We start from the raw sequence: 18,543 nt of genomic DNA on the forward strand, positions 1-18,543 counted from the left end.
AACGACACTCCCCTGTTACCTTTTGCCCCACAGGGCATCCTGCTGCTGTGCATCCTGTGGCACATGGCTGAACAGTACATGATGATTATCAAGTAGGTATGAGATGAGGGCTTCATCCTCCAAGCTGGTATAAGGTGGCAGCCTTGCACGCGGCATACCTGGAAGACATAACGATGGAAACAGGTCACAGTAACTCACAGAGATGTACAGAGCTACAGCTGAACATACATGTGTATCACATTTATTACAATTAAATAGTTGTCTTTGCAAATCTACATGACATTGACACCACTGACATGTTTGTGTCACACACACATTTGACACTCAATGGTGATTGGATATTATCACCATATATGTGTGTGTGTCATCTGATTACATTGCTCATACTCCAATTGGATGCTGTCATGATGTGGGCAGGTCTGTTTGCCTGTACTGGTGCTCCTACCTATCAGCACATGCCTGGATGTGTCCACATTAATTCAGTGACCTTGATGCTGTGTATATAAGACTTACACTGCCTTAATGGACATGATCTGTGACCCTGCAGACTTGCTCACGGAAGGTTTTACATGTATGTGTTTTGCTATATACATCTACACGGCACTATACAGCAGTTCAACATCCTGCCATGTATCACCTGTGTTGCACATGTGATACACATGGGACACTGGCTAGCCTGATGGTATTTACAGGGTTAGATATCAACTATAGCATGTACAGTCAAAGTCAACTAGTAGGCTATATGCCCTGGGCCATGTATGAGCCTAGGATGAAAGATTACCTAGCTGTAGCCAACAGGCGGGTTTCTGGGGCCAGGTCAAGCAGTGCCACATAACTGATCCACAGGGTTAATGATATATTTACCATGCGGTCATCACACCATGTCTGAAAGAGGGGCAATGTGCAGCTTTTCTGGACAGGATTGCATAATATGGCAGGAGTATGTAACGTGTATGGGAATAGGATCTGTCCAGCATGTGGTGATGCTTTTGCTATATACAACTACATGCTTGTACTAGGAAGGCGAATGTCCATGAAGTATGTGTTTGAGATCAGGATGTGTACGCGTAGCATGCCCAACATCACTGGGTTGGACATGGGTTTATTCAGGGTAGGCATCATGCTACATAGTGGAGATGGGGATTGGGAAGGCTGGTGTAGGCCATCTGAACATGGCCAATACCCCTTAAAGGAAATATGTGAACTGATATGGGTCACTTGAGTGTTGAGTGGCTGAACAATGATCTCTATATTCATGGATGGCACCCTGTCATGATTAGGGTTGCCACTTATGACTACCTGACAGGTGTGGTGACGTAACTATCACAGGAAAGACAACTGCCCATCTGCATCCCTTACACACAGTGTCCATTATGTTGACCACTGCCTAGGTGGTAGTTCATAGGTACAGGGTTATTAACATAGGGGTGACAATGCAATATGTAGCTGTCAGATTGTGGCCATATGTCACACACCTCACCCACAAAGGCCCTTCTGTATGTTGTCTGCAACACTCATTGAGTCAGCTATTGCTCCTAGGTCATAGTCATTTGCATACTTCAATAGACAGATGCCTTCTGTTAGTCTGTGTGGTAAAGACTACAATGAGGGGGAGTACAATGAATTAACCCTGTTTTACTGTAGCTGGCACTGGTGTGATGTGCAAGTATTATTCAGACACATTCTGTAGTGTTGGTTCTGCCAGCAGTCCAGTTGCAAAACACTCCTGTGACATAGGAATGTACATCTAGTATACTGAGCGTAGGTGGAACACAGTATGGTTGATGATGTCCTATGACCTGGCAAGGTTATGATATGCTGTGTGAAATCAACCTTGTTGTCATCTACATCTGTACTGCTGACATCAAATAAGTTGATCAAGGTTCATGGCCTTTCAGACCAGACTCAGCAGTGTAGTAGTTCCCATTATCAGTGGTGTCTCCTCCTTTGTGGGTTGTGGTAACTGTTGGTGTGCACCATTCAGTGTGTACACAGCCTGACATGAAGCTATGTTTTACATGTTTGTATGTGGAGAGCAAATTGTTTTGCCATATGTGTATGATACAACCTGGGATGTGGACAGGTCCCATGCAGCTTGTACCTGCATAGTTGTGGTTACAGGGGCTCTGTAGTGTACATGGATACATGATTGTGTACCTGTTGGGGGGGCAGTGTGTTTATGTTATCCAAGACCCTATCTGGATTGCGTATTCATGCTGAGCACTTGTTCAGAACTTGTAAGCACTAAATAAGCTACTAGTTACTATAGCACTCAATCTTCCTCATTACCTAGAGGTAAACAGTTTTTGTACTTACTTTTCTCACTTGCTTAGAGAAAAACAGCTTTTGTGCTCACTTTCCTTGCTTATCTAGAGGAAAATAGTTTTTTATTCAGGCATGTCCAAGGGTCACCTCCCAGTGTTCTCTCCTGTCTATCTGATGAATCTGGGCATCTTGAGGCAATGTAGAAATTGCCTCATGTACACAGACAACCCTCTCCTCCTACCACCCAACACTACAACCTGTGAGAGATGCACTTATCTAGCCAAACTGGAGGTAAAGCTCTCTCCAACCAAGGCTGAACTTGACAGTCATATGGAGAAGGTAAACATTTGCACCACACCACACTCATCACATAGTCTCACTAAATCTACACCACCAAAATCCACTCATAGTAACACAAAAACATTCTTGGAAGCTCTCAATAATAATCTGTCTAAGCAACAGAGACCTCCAGAGCAGAAACACAAGCATCCTCCACCCCCCAACACAACCCAAATGACACATAGCCCACAGGCTCAGTGTGCCATTCAACCACAGCCAATAAGGCAAAACAATGTACCCAACACACTAGTCATAGGTGACTCTATAGTCAGGCACACTGATATCCCACTCACCAGGCTAAACAAGGAGAAGGTTACTGTCAGCTGCCTGTTGGGTGCTAGGATCCACCACATAACCCATGCACTCAGGTCACTCCACAACAAGTACAAATATGACTCTGTCATTGTCCATGTTGGCGTGAATGACCTAAGACGTACCTCCCTGGACTACATGAAAAGAGACATGGAAGAGCCCTCCGATCTTGCAGCCCAGGCAGGTATGACTCTAGCCCTGAGTAGCATTCTGCCATTGCCCAGAATGATACCACAGTACAAGGACAAAATGATTGACTTCAACAATTGGCTAAGCTTCTGGTGTCCTTCTAAGGGGATCCAGTATCTGTCTGCTTGGGATGACATAGTCGACAGACCATGATGCTTTGCCACAGATGGCCTGCACCTGTCACCCATGGGATTCTGGATACTGGCTAAGGCTCTTGCTGCCCCTATACTGCCTTTTTTAGGCAACGTTAAAATAACAAATTCACCACCATAACAGGAACAGGCAAGCAAAAACTGTGGGTAATGCCTAAATCTCAAAATGCACTCACTCGAGGCACTCCTTAAAATGGAGAACATCGATATCTGTGCAGTGACTGAGACCTGGTTCAAGGCTCCAGAGAGCACCCCTGCCCTACCAGGCTATAACTCATACCACACTTTTTGGCCATGTAACCAAGACCAAAACACCAAAGGCAGAGGTGCGTCCATATTCATTAAGGATATCCACACCTCCAGGCTAGTTGCTTAGCACAATGCATCCGAGGTTATCCAAGTGCAACTAACTCTGGGCAAAACTGCAATCCAAATTGTAGCTTGCTACAGATCCCCCACCATGCCCCAGGATTCCCACTCCTCTTTTCTTGATGTACTGGAAAATATTAGGGTTAAACCAAACACCCTAATAAAGGGCAACTTCAACTACCCCACCATTAACTGGGAAAACTACCCGAGTACCAACTCATTAGCTCAACGCTTTCTGGAATTCATAAACTCCAATGCCCTGGATCAACTTAGCCACACCCCCACCAGGGGCAAGAATATCTTAGACCCAGTCATTATCTACACGTGTGACTGGTGTTCCACACTTGAAGTCAATTCCTCGTTGGTCCGATCCGACCATAAAAGCTAATCACCCTTGAGATCCACATCCCACCCCCACACCCATTAAGGAAACCACAGTAAAATATTTCTCCAAAGCCAACTTCATGTTTCTTAAGACAGAAGTGGTGAACTTCATGATACCCATGCAGATGGACAATACAGTTACAATTGCTGAATCCTACACAAATGCATTCTATAAGCACTTACACGAGTGCATGGATCGTGCTATCCCAAACAGAACTAAGATGCTATCCTCCAAAAAAAAGAAGCCAATCTGGTGGTCCCCTGCCATAAACAAACTGTACAACAGAAGGAAGAAACTGCTGCAAAAGAGAGTACAATCCCATGAGTGGAGAAGCTCCCTGGTCAGCCTCGATAAGAAGCTGAGATCCCTTATAAGATCCTCCAAAGCTAGCTATGAAAACAAAATCACCACTAATTCCAAGGACAACCATGAAGCATTATATAGCTATGTCAAGAATCTCCAAGGCAACACCGAAATCTACTCTGAGTTACAGCACAAAGGCACAAAAATTACAGAACCAACTGATATTGCCAACATCCTGGCAGATAGGTTCAGTGCTAGCTTTACCCCCCTCTCACCTCCTAAAGGGCCCATATCTATACAGGAAGAATGCAGAGTCCCTGTAATCACAACTACGCAGGTAAAATATGCACTCTCTAAAGCCAAAAATACAGCATCCATGGGACCGGACAACATCCCAGGCTGCATTTTACATGAACTTCAGAACAAACTGGCTCCCCACTTAAGCACCATGTTCAATAATAGCCTCACATCAGGCTTTGTGCCCACTGAATGGCACACAGCAACAGTTATCCCACTCCACAAAGGTGGTGCCAAAACAGACCATGGGAACTATTGCCCTATAAGCCTGACTAGACTGGTCTGCAAGGCTATGGAGCACATCATCATGTATCTCATTCATAGAGACATTGGGTACCTCCAAACCTTTGACCCCACCTAGTTTGGCTTTGTTAAGGGCAGACCATGCCTCCTAAACCTGGTGGACTTCTTTGAGACAGTTAGCAAGGCATTAGATGAGGGTAAGGAGGTCCGCACAGCCTACCTTGACCTCTAAAAGGCTTTCAACACCATTTCCCTTTCTGGTATTATCGACATACCCATCCACCTGAACACTGACCCCTACATCAAGAGATGGTTTGCAAAGTGGCTCACTGACAGAACCCACACAGTGAGAGTTGCATACCCTAGGTCTGACTGTAAACCAGTTACAAGTGGTGTCCCCCAGGGCTCAGTCCTAGGATTCCTCATGTTCAGTATATACTTCTCTGAGGTACAGGCAAGCATAGCAGGACTTTGGCTGAAAAGGTTTGCAGACAACTGCAAACTAGGGGACATAATTGGTTCCTCATCTAATACAGACACCCTCCAGAAGGGTCTCACTGAGAGGGATACCTGGTTTCAATATCATGGCCTCAAGCTGAATGCCAAAAAGTGCATAGTCATCCCCTTTGGATAAAACTAATTACCCGTGGACTACCCATAGGTGGTAGACCCCTACATACAGAAAATGTAATAAAGGATCTGGGAACCCAAGTAGATAGCAATCTCTCCTTTGATAACCATATTGCCAAGGTGGTTAGAATATCCTTCTACGTGGCCCCCCTAATTTCAAATGGGTTCGCATCCAGAACAAAGAAGGCCATTGTGCCTCTTTACTCATGACTTATTAGACCCATTAAATAATACAACACCCCATTTGGGATGTACCTTACAAGACAACTGCAATAGCTTGAAAGACCACAAAAGTACCACACCAAGAGGATTACTGACCTCAAAGAGATGACCTATACAGCCCATCTAAAGAAACTCTAGCTGTACTCGGTTACATACCGCGTACTCAGAGGTGATCTCTGCTTGACATACAAGGCCCATGTCCAACCCAGTATTGATGGACATGCTCCAGCTAAACAAAAGCCCCTGAGAGCCACATGCTTTAGGGTTATAAACCTAACCACAATGATAACTAGGATGTGCTGGAGGGATATATTCCTGACCCAGAGACTCCCCATGCTTTGGAACATGATTCCAATGTGCATCAGGCAGGGCCCCTCACTAGCACTCTTCAAGGAAACCTTGACGGGTGGATGGGAGACTGACATGTACCCCTGGGATCACTGCAGTGGCTCTGCTGGACAGAGGCATAGGGAACTAATGGCTCTGCTGTTCAGAGGCACAGGGAACTAACCTAAGGGGGTGGCGGAAGCCAACACACTCTAGCTAGCCTTATAAATGCCCTTGGCCAGACAGCCTAGTACCTACCTATGAACCTATTACATGTCTTATGTGCATGGATAGTTAACTAGCTCTTCCATTTTACTTTGCTATCATGCTGATAAACTGTCGGGCTACTGCAAGTCATGTGTATCCTGTTACTGTTTATTGTAAATGCCAATAGACATAACTAATGTTTGCCTAACATAACAGTAATGCTATGTAAAATGTACTACATATCTGCCTACAATACTGTACATTGCACAGTTATTGGCACAATATCCCACAATGCAAATAATAATTGCACAGTAGGCCCACCTTTGACATGTTATTCTTAGTAATACACCCATACATATGCCTACTGTTACAATATATCAACATATACTATCCCCTGTTATAGCACGTACTTGTTGGATCAACCCTGCCACTGTCAGTGGCTGGAGAGGAATTGTTGGGTTCAAAGCCCTTATATAGCATCCCTTGTGGTGTATGAGGTGTTTGCCTTATGACCTACAGCAGTACATACATAAATACTACAAGCATTACTATGCTCAACAATACATCACTACAAGATAACTGTTTCCACTATATGCATTGCATACACTTTAATTATTACAGAACAGGTACTATACACAGAAATACTGAGTGTTCTACATACCTTATTAGTAACCCGAGGTGTCGTTGACTGTTATTTCAGTCTTTTTCAGTTTGTGTTTCAATCTTCTTTGTACTGTTCTGCTGGTATATACAGATGGTTTGAATGTGTGACAAGCCATCCTTTTATAGTTAAATATCAGTAACATGTGCTATCCTGACCACCAATTGGTGTTCCAAAGTAGTTAATTACATGCACATCAGCTGTGCAGCTACTCCATTAGCCAATACCATGGCAACAGTGGTGTTTAATTGAGTACTTCACTTGGGCGTTGTCCCTTTGCCTTACTTTTGAGGAAGATGGCCTGGATGTGTTGTCTGTGATGTATTGCAATAGCTATATGGAGACACACAGAGATATAGTAGCTTCATGACTCCCGTGGATTGTTTGTAATGCCTAGAAGATGTTGTTCTACATGTGAGTACAGCTGTTATATTTCAGAACATTGCTACTTATGCAGGGTTTGTTTGTATCTGATACTTCTGCAGATGTTTCAGTCTGGCAAGGATGTTTGAGCAGCGCAAGGCTGTATGGCTATGCATATAATGTTAGGTGGTTTACAGTGTGCTCACCAGACATCTTTGGTTTGGTGTAAATGTGTATCATACTGTGCTGTTAATCAGTAATTGGTAACACTTCCGCCCCTTTCCTGTTCTGCAGGTAGCTGCTAGCAGCCTTGTTAGCTGTTGTCAATGGCCCACTGTAGGTTCATAGATGTTAATTACTCATTTGTACTCCAATTACCATGCTGCAGCATTTCCTTATTTTCTTCCCATATCCTTCCTGTTTCAGCTCTGGTGTGCGCCATGCACAGCCATTTACCGGGATTTGAGCACATTTTTATCCATGCTCACATGCACATTTGGTTACCCTGTGTGCTCTCAGATAAGCAAAGCTATAGCTACTTCAACACTCCCCTATCCTGCGGCTTTGCTTAGCAACAGGCAAACCAGATTAGCAATACTCCAATGTGCTTACAGCTAAGGTGGCACACCCCTCTCTTGATGTCATCTTTATCTCCAGGCCACACTTTGGTGTTGTACCGCTATGCTGTGTGGTACATTCTTACGCCAGCGGGGATTTTGTAATTCAGTATTACTTGTCTTATTTGCATGGCATTGACTTCTAATACCTAGTTACCATGCAGAACACTGTCACAGCCCCTTAGCAACCCTTGCGCCATGGTTTGGTGTAGCATGCGTGCCACTGACTTCTCCTTCTTCTTCTTTCAGCTGCTCCCATTAGGGGTCGCCACAGCAGATCAACTGTTTTCATTTCTTCCTGTCCTCTGTATCTTGCTCTGTCACACGAACCACCTGCATGTCCTCTCTCACCACATCCATAAACCTTATCTTAGGCCTCCCTCTCTTCCTGGCAGCTTCATCCTTTGCATCTTTTTCCCAATATACTCTGCATGCCTCCTCAGCACATGTCCAAACCAATGTAATCTTGCCTCTCTGGCTTTATCTCCAATCCTTCCAACCTGGGCTGAGCCTCAAATATACTTATTCCTAATCCTGTCCATCCTCGTCATACCCAGTGCAAATTTTAACATCTTCAACTCTGCCACATCAAGCTCTGACTCCTGCCTTTTTGTCAATGCCACTGTCTCCAACCCATATAACATAGCTGGTCTCATTACCCTCTTGTAGACCTTCCCTTTCACTCTTACTGGTACTCGTCTATTACAAATCACTCCTGACACTCTTCTCCACCCACTCCATCCTGCCTGTACTCTCTTCTTCACCTCTCTTCCACACTCACCATTACTCCAAACTGTTGATCCCAAGTACTTAAACTCATCCACCTTCACCACCTCTACTACCTGCATCCTCACCATTCCTTTACTCCCCTCTCATTCACACACATATATTCTGTCTTAGTCCTGCTAACCTTCATTCCTCTTCTCTCTAGAACATATCTCCACCTCTCCAGGGTCTCCCCCACCTGTTCCCTACTCTCACTACAGATCACAATGTCATCTGCAAACATCACAGTCCACGGGGACTCCTGTCTGATCTCGTCTGTCAACCTGTTCACCACCATTGCAAATAAGAAAGGGCTCAGAGCTGATCCTTGATGTTATCCCACCTCCACCTTAAATGCATCCGTCACTCCCACCGCAGACCTCATCGCTGTCACACTACCCTTGTACATATCCTGTACCATTCTTACATCCTTCTCTGACACTCCCGACTTCCTCATACAATACCACAACTCCTCTCTAGGCACCCTGTCATATGCTTTCTCTAAATCCACAAAGACACGATGCAACTCCTTCTGACCTTCTCTGTACTTCTCCATCAACACTCTCAGAGCAAATATCACATCTGTAGTGCTCTTTCCTGGCATGAAACCATACTGCTGATCATTAATCATCACCTCCCTTCTTAACCTAGCTTCCACTACTCTTTCCCATAACTTCATCCTGTGACTGATCAGTTTAATCCCTCTGTAGTTACTACAGCTCTGCACATCACCCTTAATCTTAAAAATCGGTACCAAAACACTTTTTCTCCATTCCTCAGGCATCCTCTCACTTTCCAAGATTTCCTTAAACAATCTAGTTAAAAACTTCACCGCCATTTCACCTAAACACCTCCATGCTTCCACAGGTATGTCATCTGGACCAACAGCCTTTCTGTTCTTCATCCTCTTCATAGCTATCCTTACTTCCTCCTTGTTAATCCACTGCACTTCATGATTTACTATCCGCACATCATCCAACTTCTCTCCCTTTCATTCTCTTCATTCATCAACCCCTCAAAGTACTCTTTCCATCTGCTCAACACACTCTCCTCACTTGTGAGTACGTTTCCCTCATTATCCTTTATCACCCTTACCTGCTGCAAATCTTTACTAGCTCATTGACTATTGTGGGGAATTCATGAAATGTGTTACATTGCAGTTTTATTACATATAAATAAATTTTCATTGTGATCCCATTTGCGCACTGATGCACTATGATTTTACTTTGCATTAGTGTGGGCATGACATTAAATGTTCTTTTTTTATATGTTGTGCAAGTTTTTTTATGCCAATGGCTATATATTTAGCCAATGGCATATATTAACATTATAATATGTGAGTTTGGTCCGCTGTCATGGCTCCGATTTTATGTTTGAAAAAATGTAAACCGTTTTTTTTTCAGTTTACATTTCTGCACGCTTACACTATGCCTGCACCACTTTCTGAATCACTATATACCTTCATTTGCATGCTACGCTGCTGTACATGGGGTAATTAGCATACATGTGCCGGGAGCTGTGCAATCGTGGCATACACAGGTAGTGCATGTGGAAACAGCTCGTACCTGAATCGCTCGGCGGCCATATTTGGTGTTAGATCGCTGACGCTACACCTGTGCCTGGTGCAAGCTTCTTGAATCCTGGGGAATATTGCAACTATGTAGCAGTTTCACCAGTTTACCATAAATATCATTCTGCACTTTACAGTGTATGTTTAACTTACAGAAACAGAATATACACTAGCAGCAGTGTAACTAGTTGGAATGTACTATTACCAGACAATATTGCAACAATGTAGCAGTTTCACCAGTTTACCATACATATCATTCAGCACTTAAAAAAGAAAGAATATTTCTACCTTAGCACTATCATTTAGAGTAACTCTGAATCAGGTTTACTGAAATTGGGAGCAAGCAAAAGCAAAAACAAAAACATGAGCTTCTAATATCCAAATATAAACTATACCAGCAAAAATAAAAAAAATAACTGGAAAGCTACCTTAGAGAGAAATTACTGTACTACTCTATGCAGGGACAGTGAGTTTACAGTGTGGAATACAACACTGAAAAAAAGAAAAATAATACTATCACTTATAGAGATGCTACACCTGGAGGGCTTTCAGCTGCAATTAGAGCAAATATGGCATCCAGGGTTTTTAAAACCTTTGGTGTGTTGTACCCGAGCAATCACTTGGGGGGTGGGGGAAGGGAGGGAAACCTTCAATTGAAATTTATAGTAGCAGGGGAGAATCCAAGGGACTCTGCAAAACCTAGCTAATTATCAAGGACAGCCAAGGAAATAAGGTAAACATACATGCACCCTTGTTCAAGGACTGGAAGGCTTCTCCAAGAAAATCTATGTGTAGGAATACACCACAGGTGGAAGTTGTATGCTGCCTACTAGTCTGCAATGGCAGATTTTATTCTGTTTTATATTTGTATTCCCCTTTGCTCATTGTTTGCTGCACACAATGTAGCTAAAGATAAAAGCAGCTGGAGACTTTGCACCTCTGTTTGGTGTTTAGTGAAGAACAAGTATTGAGCGGGAGGGACTGAAGACTATGACTATTGAGAGGGGATAAATACCTTCACATATAACAAATTATCAACAGTGAAATGGAATGAAAGGGGTGGAGGTGGGCTAAGAGGAAGAAGGTTTGCCGCTATTGCCCCTGGGGTATGCACTCTAGCTGACTGCAACAGATTTTAACAAGGAATAATAGTAGTTACAAAAGCTGGCACCTACACTACACAAGCAGCAACAACAAGGTTCCTGGAGTTAAACCAGGGGCTGCAGTCTATTTTTGGATGATTGCTGGTTAGAGTTGTCTTTGCTTTTGGCTGGAGTGAGAAGATTCCTTGCTCACACAAGTGGGGGGGGGGAAGCAATCAGGTCCTCAGTGGCTACTACACAAGCAGCAACAACAAGGTTCCTAGAGTTAAACCAGGGGCTGCAGTCTATTTTTGGATGATTGCTGGTTAGAGTTTTCTTTGCTTTTAGCTGGAGTGAGAGGATTCCTTGCTCACACAAGTGGGGGGGACCCAAAGTGATCAGGTCCTCAGTGGCTACTACACAAGTGGCAACAACAAGGTTCCTGGAGTTAAACCAGGGGCTGCAGTCTATTTTTGGATGATTGCTGGTTAGAGTTTTCTTTGCTTTTAGCTGGAGTGAGAGGATTCCTTGCTCACACAAGTGGGGGGGGGCCCAAAGCGATCAGATCCTCAGTGGCTGCTACACAAGTGGCAACAACAAGGTTCCTGAAGTTAAACCAGAGGCTGCAGTCTATTTTTGGATGATTGCTGGTTAGAGTTTTCTTTGCTTTTGGCTGGAGCGAGAGGATTCCTTGCTCACACAAGTGGAGGGGACCCAAAGCGATCAGGTCCTCAGTGGCTGCTACACAAGCGGCAACAATAAGGTTCCTGGAGTTTAACCAGGGGCTGCAGTCTATTTTTGGTTGATTGCTGGTTAGAGTTGTCTTTACTTTTAGCTGGAGTGAGAGGATTCCTTGCTTACACAAGTGGGGGGGGGGGCCCAAACCGATCAGGTCCTCAGTGGCTACTACACAAGTGGCAACAAGGTTCCTGGAGTTAAACCAGGGGATGCAGTCTATTTTTGGATGATTGCTGGTTAGAGTTTTCTTTGCTTTTAACTGGAGTGAGAGGATTCCTTGCTCACAACAGTGGGGGGGGGGGGGCAAAGTGATCAGGTCCTCAGTGTCTGTGAGATGCTACACCTGGAGGGCTTTCAGCTGCAACTGAATTACAAAGTGAACTGGCACCACATCTGTGTGCCCTATTCAATCACAGCCTCACCTCAGGTTTTGTCCCTACCAAATGACACACTGCTATAGTCATCCCTAACCATAAAGGGGGAGTGACTACAGACCCTGGGAATTACCGCCCCATTAGCCTGATGAGTCTGATTTGTAAGGCTATGGAGTGCATCATCATGGACCTAATTAACAAGGATATAGGGACTCTCCAAACTCTACATCCCACACAATTTGGTTTTGTGAAAGGTAGATCATGCCTGCTCAACCTGGTTGAATTCTTTGAGTCTGTTACCAGAGCTGTGGATGAGAGAAAGGCAGTTCATGCAACCTACCTCAATCTGGCCAAGGCCTTTGATACCATTCCTCACTTAGGAATTATTGATAAACTCACCAAACTAAGCATCAACCCCTATATCACTAGATGGGTTGCAAAATGTCTCACAAATAGAACTCAGAGTGTGAAAGTACTGGACTCCAAGTCAGACTGCCGAGCAGTCATGAGTGGAATCCCACAGGAATCAGTCCTGGGTCCTATCCTTTTTGGCATCTACTTCTCAGAAGTCCAGGCCAACATGGAGGGGCTCTGGCTGACCAAGTTCACAGATGACTGCAAGCTGAGAGCCATTATTAACTCCCCAAGTGATGTAGACATCCTACAGAAAGGCCTCACTGAGACCAATGATTGGTGTTGAAACCATGGCCTTAAGTTTAATGCCAAAAAATGTGTCATCATCCCATTTGGGAAAAACTCAGTTCCCACTAATTACCACATCAGTGGGAGCTCAATGAACCAATGAAGACGTTATAAGAGATCTGGGGACACAGGTTGACAGCAACCTCTCCTTCGACCAACACATTGCCACTGTGGTCAGAAAGTCCTTCTATGTGGCACATCTCATTACCAAGGGTTTTACATCCAGGAAGAAAGAGGTCATCATCTCTCTCTACTCTTTCCTCATTAGGTCAATCAATGAGTATAATGCCCCATTTGGCATGTACCTCACTAGACACCTGCAACAGCTGGAAAGGCCACAAAAGTACCTCATGAAGAGAATCATAGGCCTTACACACATGTCCTACATAGACAGACTCAAAAAACTCCAGCTATTCTCTGTCTCATATCATCTACTAAGAGGCGATATCTGCTTGACTTACAAAGCCATGACTGGCCCAGCTCTGTTAGAAATGCTACATCTAAAGAAATCCAAATCCCTCCACACCACATGCTCCAGAAACCTCACTCTCATTACCACAATCAACAGAAGGGACAGGTTCATAACCCAGAGACTGCCCATGCTCTGGAATAGACTTCCCATACATGTCAAGCAGAGCACCACATTGGCCCTCTTCAAGAGAAATCTTGATGAGTGGATGGAAAATATAAAGTTCACCCTGAGGATCACTGCAGTGGCTCTACTTGATAGAGGCTCTGGGAACTAATCTTGGGCAGCACAATGCCAGGGCACTTCTATGGGCTAGGCTTATAAAGGCTCCAGAGCCATTAGCCTAGTACACACCTATGCAGGGGTGTAGCTAGGATTTTCAAATTTGTACTGACAGCTCTCAAACTGCTACCCCCCTCCACAGCCAAGCTACGGCCATTCTCGTAATTCACGGTTCGCTCTTTTAGTGTCGATGAAGAGGCATTTGCTGTAATGCCTCTTCAGTAATATAATATTCAAACTCGGTTCCTTGAATTGAAAATTAACCTGAAATGTCAGTTCTTTGAAAAATGCAGCATGGTAGTTGGGGTAGAGACTTTATGCTTTTGTTTTCTGTAACTAAGGTACAGGTTTTGAGCTCGAGTAAATTACTAACCACCTGCTACCACTAACTAGGATGTTTCATTCACACACACACACACACACACACACACACACACACACACACACACACACACACACACACACACACACCCCTACCTACCTCTTAGTGCAAGAAATATGGACAAAGCCTAAAATAAACAGGGACATATATTAAATAATGTTCTCGTGAACTTAGAAAGTTGCTAGAACAGGATTTGTGCTAGTATGAATTTTTCTAAAGGACATGAAGTCTGAAGCTCAAATGTCTGTCATTTAGCAACTTCAGCCTTCAATAATTTTCTAGAAAATCACAAAATTTATGAGGAACAGACAAAAAATATGGGGCAAAAATCTGGACATTCTTCAAAATGTGGACAGTTGAGAGGTATGCTACCTACCACACACACACACACACACACACACACACACACACACAACCTCTTACAGCAACAAACTCATAAAACTGAGGCAAAGGCCCAAAAATAAGGACATTTTTTTTAAATATTGCTCTTATAAACTTAGAAAGATAATAGAATAGTAGTAGGTCTACATGCATTTCTGAAATAAAAGTAATGTATAACTCTGATTACAGTTATTTATAAAAGTAAAGTAAACCCTCTGTTTTCTTCCAAAATTGCTATTTTGTGGAGGGATCATTAGGGGAAGAGCAACATTTTGAGCCAAAATCAGGGACAGTTGAGGTTTGGCTATGCCTAATTCTATAAAGCAATTTGCATGTACCTCTCAACCTGTTAATGCAATAAATCTGGACAAGGCCAAATATATTGAGGGAACATATAAACAGTACTAAAAATTGCTCTTGTATAAACTGGGACAGTTGATTTTAGCATGCATTTTTCTGAAGGTTATAAAGTCTGAAACTAGTGTCATTTAGTGACTTAATTCCTAAATCATTTGCCAGAAAACCACAAATTGAGTAACAAGCCAAAAATAAGAAGCAAAAAATCTATTCATTCTTTGAAAATCTGGACAGTTGGGAGGTATAGTTCAGCTGGGGCTGTCTAAGTTTGCCGCCCTTTCCCCTCACAAAACCATGGTCGAATGGAGCCTCCCCCTGCATCCATTCCAATGATCCATTACTTTGCTATTTCACTCCATTTACCATAAACACTAATGTACATACTGATTTACTTCTATGATGATTTGAACTTCATTTGAAAGTTTTATTTTGCATTTTACAGCACAAACACTAAGACATCTGCTAAACAAACTTGGCATTAAAACTTCTGCCCTTGAAACTCACATTCATTGAAACAACATTAAAACCCACATTCAAAGAAAAATACATTTTACCCGTGGCAGATAAAAATTAATTCTGGGCTGCTTTTAAATCATAGGCCCCTTGCATATGAAACATACATGTGCTCTTTGATACACCTTCCTATTGCTTTGAACATTTTTCCAGTAAACAATGAAACAAAACTGCCCAATTCAGAACATTTCCATCATAAAAAAGTCTAGTCAAACTTTTACAGTCCACCATTATCAGTAAATAATATGCACAATCTCTGAAGTAGTAAAAAAAAGTCATCTAAATAATTCCACGTTAAATAAATCTAACTAATGAAGAGGTTGCTGCTAGCAATCACCTTTATATTTCATGACGTCACCGAAAAATAAAGTGTCTGATGCCCCTGAGGAATAAACTGCCTAAATTACATTAATAATAAGCTAGTAATATTGCAATAGGAAATGGATGGCAAACTGATAACAGGCTCATAGTTAGTGTCTTAACTTTCAGTACAGCAGCATTCACCCCTTATGGGAGTAGAACCAACAACCTTCTGTATTAAAAGCAAGTACACAACATTTTGTGCTACTAGCAATGTGAGCTGACTTAGCATAATCAGCACTAAACTTCTCTTCCCCTGCAGCTCTCAGCTCCTTGTAAAATCTACACAATACTCAACTACACAGCACAAGAAGTCTGGAAAAAGCCAAATTTATTGGGGTGGGTCAAAAGGGGCAAAAAACAGGAACACATTAAACATTGCTTGTATAATCTTGGAAAGCTGCTAGAATAAAATGCTGTGTTACCATCATACATTTTACTGCCAAGGTCACTGTGCAAAATAATCAGAACAACATACCACTATGCCAAATCACCTGCTTTGTGAAAGAGGAAGACTGAAACTTAAATGGCTATCATTTAATGAATTCAGTTCTCACCATAGCTGTCAACCTCTTGGCACAAAAGAGTGCAGTAAAATAAAAGTACACTTGTAAAGTTTTGACAATAAGGAACATATGCTTAGAAAACTGACAAGCAGTAATAGCATCAGTTCTAATTGAGAGCCTCATCTAGCTTTTATAGCAGCACATTGTTACAACTCACTTTTTGCCTTTCAGCTCTGGCAGTTTACCAGTCAGCACAGCTGCAAGACCAACAGCTCCTTCTGCATCCACAGTAGCTCTTTCATACTCCAAGAATCATAGCATGGCAAGCAGGAGCTCCTCATCCCAGGCTGGGGACAGACAGAAATTTAAACGCATAACAAAGGCACAGTGCAGACATTAGAACAATTCACTGCTGCATGCAGTCTTCAAATCAGGACGATTGAAATATTATGTTAATGGTCATTCATTTTATTGACAATGCCAATCACATTTATTTACTTCTGTTGTTGGGGTCCACCTATATCCATTATTGCTGTGTTCTTTTTTATGTTCAGCTATCACTAACCCACCAGGGATGCTCTTTAAATATTATTCTAATTTACTTAAAAGTTAGTAGAACAGGTTTTGTATCACAAAGCATTTTCTGAAGAAAAAGTAGTATGAAACTATAATGTCTGACATTGCTGACTGACTATAATCATCCATGATTTAAAATGGACAGGACAAATGTAAGAAAAAAAACAGGGACAGTTGTGAATCATGGAGGTGTATGGGCACGTGTGTGTGTTTTATTAAGTATGTATTTATTTATTCTATAAATATAAATATATACACTGCTGCTCCACAGAAATCATCAATGGCTTGATACAGGCTATGCTGCCAAGTCAAACAATTATTTAAAAAAAAAAAAAAATCCACCATTGTAACTTCAGCATTTCTGTAGCAGAGCAGCTCAACTGCATGCAATTGTAATACATCAGTCTGAAACCGCGGTTAAATGATGAATGTTGTGGTTGTGCACGTGTGTGGAAGAGGGAATACGTGGAGTGCAGAACATCCTAGTCTTAACTTTAAAATAGTATTTTCACATTCCTTTATGTGCAACCAAACTTCCTTGCTCAAAACATCTAAATGCTGCACATGTCATATGGCATAGAAATATATTTGTTTAGCAGGTTAAAGCACTGATCTCAATGTGACCATTTTTTGAAGAAGGACACCAATCTCGACTAGCCATAACTTTGCATAATGTCCCTGTACCCTGACTTTGCTTCCCGTTTTTGCCCTGTCTTGTCTGTTTTTTTTTTTTTTGGGGGGGGGCAAGTTGTTAAGGATTATCCATCAATAACACCAGCCAGTCTTTCACTTTTAGTTGTTCAGACCTTAAAGTTTGGCACTAAACCCTTTTTATCACATTGCCTTCATATTTTTGTATTTGTACATTGCTGAGGATTACTGCAAGCTACCTAAAGACTAAATCCCGATAACTTGCCTTCTGATGATGTAATGCAAGTCGTCTACGTTTCGTACACACACACACACACACACACGTGCAGCAGGTACTAAATAATACAGGAAAGCCTGCTACTAGGAAATATTATGTTTCGAAATGGAAAGTATTTACTAGTGGTGCCACACTAATAACTAGCAACAAAAAGCCTATATTTGAGAATTTGCTGAGAGATCTTGATGTGACAAACAATTAGAAAAAACGTATAATATGCTTTTTTCAAGGGTCAACAAATACCACACGCTAGTTTATCACTAGAGAGAGATTGAGCCGCAGGGACTGCACTCTGTTTCACATGCCCCAAACAAAATGTCCCAAGTACTCCGTCTACATATGAGACAGATATTTTTGGTGTAGCCTCCTTTGGATAACATGTTTAACCTTGTGGCAGAAAAGATGTTTCGCAAAGAATTGTAGTGGGAAGACTGAATGACAACTTCACTCAAGAAAAACATGCAGATTTAATATGATTTCAGTAAAAGTAAAATCACTTATAAATGTCAAAAATCCATAGAGCATGTAAACACAGTACCAGGTTTAAGTTATCTTGTAACTCACATAGTTAATCATTTGAAGCTTTTCTGTTTTATAGGGAGAGATCTGCCTTGTCTTCAAGGCCTCATATGATCCTGTCCACACACACCTTATTACTCACCAACCCTCGGTTCTCG

The sequence above is a fragment of the Protopterus annectens genome, chromosome 17.part0 (genome assembly GCF_019279795.1).
Source record: "Protopterus annectens isolate FY-2018-M chromosome 17.part0, PAN1.0, whole genome shotgun sequence".
NCBI lineage: Eukaryota > Metazoa > Chordata > Ceratodontiformes > Protopteridae > Protopterus > Protopterus annectens.